At 53.1% G+C, this 6,405-nt stretch overlaps 1 long non-coding RNA gene across 1 annotated transcript; it reads right to left on the reverse strand.

Moving 5' to 3' along the window:
• Positions 1–2,242: 2,242 nt before the first annotated feature.
• On the reverse strand, positions 2,243–5,223 carry LOC139045794 (uncharacterized). The gene is made up of 3 exons (XR_011504894.1): positions 4,881–5,223; positions 2,910–3,029; positions 2,243–2,408 (listed from the first exon to the last, which is right to left on the reverse strand). It is a non-coding gene; the product is annotated as an uncharacterized lncRNA (long non-coding RNA).
• Between the last annotated feature and the right edge of the window lie 1,182 nt (positions 5,224–6,405).

Raw genomic sequence — 6,405 nt, forward strand, 5'->3', positions numbered from 1 at the left:
GGAAATCATATTCCTGGGTTCGAATTCCAGCCCTGCTTCAGACTCCCTGTGTAGCCCTAGGCAATTTGCACCCCTTCTCTGGGTCTCAGTTTCTCCATCTGTAATTGGAAAAGGGTTAGATTCTGTGATCTCTGAGGGCCTTCCAGCTCTGACATGCTAATATTCATAAGTCATAAAGGGGTGGGTGCTGGCCCACTAAGCCAGGCAAGGAACAAGCTTTGTCAGGGCACTGCAGAGAAGTGCCACCTGGGGTGAGGTGGTCAAAATGAGCCCATTCCCCAGAAGGGGAACCTTAGCCATTGGGTCCACTATTCCCTGCAGGAACCTGTGGGCACAGACAATGGCAGGCTACCCCACCCTCACACCACAGCCCCCTCTGTCCTCCAGGCAGGCATCCATCTGAGACCAGGCTGGCCAGCGGCCTCCCGCAGAGGCTCTCCAGTTCATCTTCCTCCTCCTCTCCATCCTGCTGCAACTGCCAAGCATCAGACCCCTCACCTGGCATCTAGACCAAGGGTGTTCCGAATTGGCCTCCCTGCTCTAACCTCCACACCCAAACCATCCCACATGCACACATAATTAGGTCACATATACACACCCCTGCCCTGCAGAGTCCTCTGTGTCTCCCCAGCACCCAGACCAAGGTTCACCAGCGGCCCTTCAAGAATCACCATTCATGGTGGGATAAGGACTGTAGAGTGATGTAGGAAGATGTCCAGATGGTTCAGAGATGCACATTAGCATATGTAAGGGCTCTGGAATTTGCTTTAAAACAGTTCAGCAAAAGGGAGAGCAAGCGAGGCAAGGAGGGACAGCTGAAGCATAGGCGGCAAACTCTTGATAATTGGTGAATATGGGTGATGGGTACATGGAGTGCATTGTATTTTCCTCTTTGCTTTGTATGTTTGAACTATTTTATATTAAAAATGAATGTGGGGACCGGCCCGGTGGCGCAGTGGTTAAGTGCGCACATTGCACTTCTCAGTGACCTGCGGTTCGCTGGTTCGGATCCCGGGTGTGGACATGGCACTGTTTGGCAAGCCATGCTATGGTAGGCATCCCACATATAAAGTAGAGGAAGATGGGCATGGATGTTAGCTCAGGGCCAGTCTTCCTCAGCAAAAAGAGGAGGACTGGCAGTAGTTAGCTCAGGGCTAATCTTCCTCAAAAAAAAAAAAAAATGAATGAGGCCGGGCCCCGTGGCGGAGTGGTTAAGTTCACACTCCGCTTCAGCAGCCCAGGGTTTCACTGGTTTGGATCCTGGGCGCAGACATGGCACCGCTCATCAGGCCACGCTGAGGCAGCATCCCACATGCCACAACTAGAAGGACCCACAACTAAAAATACACAACTATGTACTGGGGGCTTTGGGGAGAAAAAGGAAAAATAAAATGTTTAAAAAGAATGACTACATGCTTTTTAAAGCAAATATAAAGGCCATTTGGGGAGGAAATCAGTATAGATTCATATTTGCATAAAGGAATTCTTGAAGGATCCGTAGACAGTACTAAAGCAATGACTAGGTGGGGATGGAAACTGGAGAGATAAGGGATGGAAATGGGAGTGAGACTTTTCACTATTACTGTTTAAAAATAAACTTTGTTTTTAGAACAATTTTAGATTTACAGAAAAATTTGAAAGATAATATAGAGTTCTCATATTACTCGCACCCCCCTACCCCGTTTCCCCAGTTAACATCTCACATTAGTATGGTACATTTGTTACCACCAATGAACCAATGTCGATTCATTGTTAGAAACTAAAGTCTATGCTTTGTTCAGACTTCCTTAGTTTTACCTGATGTCCTTTGTCCCAGGATCCCATCCAGGACACATGGCATTTAGTCATCACGTCGCCTTAGGCTCCTCTCAGCTGTGCCAGTTTCCCAAACTTTGCTTGTTTTTTATGACCTCGACGGTTTTGGGGAGCACTGGACAGGTGTCTTTTAGAATGTCCCTCACTTGAGATTTATCTGATGTTTTTCTCATGATTAGACTGAGGTTATGGGGTTTTTGGAGGAAGACCACAGAGGTAAAATGCCATTTCCATCATTACATATCAAGGACACATGATGTGTCACTGCTGATGTTAACCTTTATCACCTGGTCATTGTTACTTTTTGCATTTGATTTTTGAACCAGGTGAATATATTACTATTTAAAATTAAAATTTTAAAAACTTAAGACCTGTATTAGTTTGCTAAGGCTGCCATAACAAAAGATCACAGATGGGGAGGCTTAAACAACAGAAATTTATTTTCTCACAGTTGGAGGCCGGAAGTCCCAGATCAAGGTGCTGGCAGGGTTGCTTTCTCCTGAGGCTGCCCTCCCTGGCTCGCAGACGGCTGTCTTCTCCCTGTGTCTTCACATGGTCTTTTCCCTTTGTGTGTGTATCCCTGGTGTCCCTCTCTGTTTATAAGGACACGAGTCACACTGGATTAGGGCTCACCTGGATGACCTCTGTTCGACCTGCATTACCTCTGTATAGGCTCTATCTCCACACACACGGTCACATTCGGAGGTGTACTAGGGGCTAAGACTTTAACATGAATCTTATGGGGACACAATTCAGTCCACAACAAGACCCTTCATAGCACGGCCCTCATCTACCTTTTCAAGTTAATCTCCCATGCCCCAGCACCCCCCACCTAGATCTTGCACCCCAGCCATCCCAGACCCTGGCCCTTCCCCGCTCCGGGTCCTAGTTCATTGGCTTCCCTACACCTGCAAAAGCACTCTGTCAGCTTCCTCAAGAAGTGCTACCCTGTTCTTGCTTGTCACAATTCAAATTCTTCCTCTTCCTCAAGGTTTCCCAGATCCCCCAGGAGAACTCATCTCTACCTCCTTCTCCCAGACTGCTGAGTCCTGGGTCACTTGTCACAACCTAACACCTTAGAGCTGGTAACACACCTGTCTCTCCCAGAGTGAGCTCATTCAGTTAACAAGCATCAGTTGGGTTTCTCTCATGTGCCCGGCACTGGTCCAGACACTGGTGACACACAAGGTCCTTGTCCTCACAGACCTTCTATGCTGGTTGGGCAGAACATGATAAACAAGACCATCAGCAAATAAAATAACTTCAAATACAAGTAAGTGTATTAAAAAAACAATAAAGCCAGATAACATGACACAAACAGCTGCTTTTGCCAGGAGAAGGTAACATTTAAGTTGGGACCTGAATACTGAGGAGGCAGCCTTTCGGGGCTCCTGGAGAGGAGAGTGAAAAGGAGGAGGAAGAGCAGTGAGAAGGGAAGGAGCTGGAAGAATTTATGGCGGCTCTGGGGCGGTGCTGGAGGGCTCAATGGGCAGCACTGGGGGAAAGCGGAAGGAGGTGAGGTCAGGTTTGGGTTTGTGGGCCATGGTATGGATTTTATTCTAGTGATTTTCCAGGGAAGGAGAGAGATCTGATTTATGTTTTCCAATGCCCAGTGGCCACCATGGGGAGGCTGGCTGGTATGTGGCAAGAGTGGAGGACAGAGGCCCGGTAGGAAGACTAAGGTGGAGGTGGTGGATGTGGGAAGGGGTCCCATTTGAGACGTGCTTTGAAGGGTGAGACTTGGGGAGGACATAAAGGAAGGAGCCAGGACGGCCCCCCAGGCTTCTGCCCAGTGCTGGGGGCTGTGGTGCAGACCAGGCTGCCTTGGTCACAGAGCCCCCTGAATGCCCAGCAAGCAGGCTCTGGAAGGTCCAGCGTGGATGTCCTGCTTTGCCATGCCATTCCTGGAGAGGGCTGCATTTCAGGATCCCCCTTCCTTGGTCCAGCTTAAGCCAGCACCCCACCCTGCCATGGGTCCAGCACTCCAGCCAGACACTGGGTATCGCTGGGGCCTCTCCCCCTCTCTGCCCATCACCCCCTAACTGCTTCCTGCCCCACCCCAACCAGAGCCACCCTCACCTCACCAATTTAGCTTCCCTATGGCCAGAGGGTGTTTCTAAAGCGGCAATCAGACCTGCTACTGCCCCAGAGGGACCCTTCAGTGGCTCTCCACAGCCCTCAGGGCGCAGGGCAGTGGGTAGTTAAACCCTTGGAGGCTTGGGCCTCCTGCTCCCCAGCCTCAGGCCCCCCTTCTGCCTGCCAGACAGTCCCCCCCATCTCCACCCGCCCCAGGCCAACTCCTACTGCTCCCACTCCCCCCGCCGGCAGCCCTCCACCCCCACAGTTCCTGTGGCCCCCCCCATCCCCCTCAGTGAGGGGGTGGGTTCAGTGGGGACAGAGGCTCATGCTCCGGGAAACCGCAGTTCCCGGGAAACCTGTTTCCACAAGTGTTGGCTGTGAACCAGTCGTGGTTCCATTCCCTCCTCTGGGGCATTAAGTAATACTGATGTCGTCAAGGTTAGAAAAGAAGAACTTGGCACGAACACACTCAGCGATCTGTTTTTCGCGTTTTATTCGGCCGTGCGCGGCCCCGCGGGGCTGTATCAGCCCGTGGATCCCAGCGCCCGGCACGGAGTCGGCGCCTAATGATGCCCGTGGAGCGCATACTCCGCGGCGCCTAATAATGCTGGCGGAGCGCGTACGCCGCGGCCGCCTCCACCAAGGAAAACACAGCTGAAAACCCAGCCTCTACCGCCCCGGGCCATGGAACACGGCGTTCCTGCCAGGCTTTCACACGCGAGGAGTTTGGGACCTCAGGGCGGGGTCTCGGGAGCCGACCCGCCGGTTCTCCTTCCCACACAGGCCTGTTGCCGCCGCGAGTGCCAAGCTGCGGGGTCCCCACCTGGGGGGCTGTGGCCTATGGGGGAGGGGTCCGCATGCCGAGGACACACCAGCGCTCAGAACACAGGCTCGGTTCATCCCTGCGGGGACCCCGTGAAACAGGTGTTCTCTGAAGCCCAGAGAGGTCTCGCCACTTGCCCGGAGCCACGGAGCGGGGCACCTACCGTGCAGGAGCCGAGCAGGTGCCGCCGGCTCGGCCAAGGGCGGCGGGGCGTCGTGGGGGCGGGGCTCCCCCTCCTTGAGAGGGTCTGCATGCCTACACACACAGCCCTGGTCCTGTTCTGAGGCCCACAACGTTTTCTCCCCTCCTCCTGGGGTCCGCTGGGGCCCGTGAGGGAAGGAGAGAGGCCTGTGCTGGGCCAGGACGCTCACTGATTCATTCATTCATTGATTCATTCACTTCTGACCTGTACTGTGTCCTTGGTGCGAGACTTGAGGCTTCGAGGTCCCAATCCTTGCCCCAGGGAGCTTGTCTGGGGTCGTGCCATAACACAGTTTAGTCTCTGGTCTTTTGTTCTTCCCCAAGCATCCTACCCTAGGCATCCCCCAGCCCCCTGTCCCCGCCCCCCCCCCCCCCCCCCCCCCCCCCCCCCCCCCCCGCCCAGTTGTACTGGGTTTTTCCAAACATCCTTTCCCGTGGCTGCATCAGCTCCTGCCAGGCCGCTTTGCAGGGTCCCCTAACCAGGACTCTCTCCCCGTGCTCTCCGACGTTTCAGGTGCTTCCAGTTTCCACCATTATTCACGATGCTGTCACAGCAGTCAGGGTCCCGTGGGAAAACAGATGGCTTCCGCAAATTAGGGAAATTCCAGGAGGGTTATTTACAAAGGGGGACTGCTTACAGAAGAGGAGGTAAGGGAATCACAGGGACAGCACAGGACTCCAGGACCTGCACAAGGGGACAGTCACCACCCCCAGGACCGGCGGGAAGAGAGGGGAGGGCACCACAAATGATAGAAGAGAGTCACCAAGGAGAGGTCTGACCTTGAGAGCAATAACATTCAGTCAAGTGACACAGCCTGTCCAAGGCCCCCACCCGGAGGACTAGGATGGACTCCCTGACCTCCCCCCAGGGTACGCCACTGGGCAAACCCCCTGGGTTTGGAGGGCCAGGAACCTGTGTGTGCCCATGGAGATGGACCTCCCCAGCTGGAGAGCCGAGATTCAAACCCAGTTCTTCTGACTCTTAATCCTGTTCTCCATACACACTTTGCATGGCTTTATGAGCTTAGAATCCATTTTGCAGAAACTAATTGGATATTTTGTAGCAAAAAGTTAACAAAAGGTGCTTTCATGTAGTACCTATGAGTTTGGACTGTGGAGCTAGACAACCCGTCATTCAGTGCTGTGTAATTTGCAGCAAGTTTTGAAAACTTTCTGTACCTCAGTTTGGTCATCTGTAAAATGGGGATAACAACGCCTACCTGAAGGATTTTTGTCTAGATTACATAAAATGATGGTTGTGGCATGTAGTGAATGCCACAGAGATATTTGCTGTTATCCTGCACTGGGTGAGACATTGCTGCCAGGCTGGAGGGTCTGGGGTTCTGGAGCCACCGTGCTCATCTGCGGGATCTTCAGCTTTGGGCGCCCAGGCACGCCAGCCTGACCTCGAAACACCCCCACCAGATAAATAGCAGCGTCTTCTCCCTCTTGTTCACCCACCTCAGCCTCCTCCACACAGACGTGAA

The sequence above is a fragment of the Equus asinus genome, chromosome 7, assembly GCF_041296235.1.
Source record: "Equus asinus isolate D_3611 breed Donkey chromosome 7, EquAss-T2T_v2, whole genome shotgun sequence".
NCBI classification, from domain to species: domain Eukaryota; kingdom Metazoa; phylum Chordata; class Mammalia; order Perissodactyla; family Equidae; genus Equus; species Equus asinus.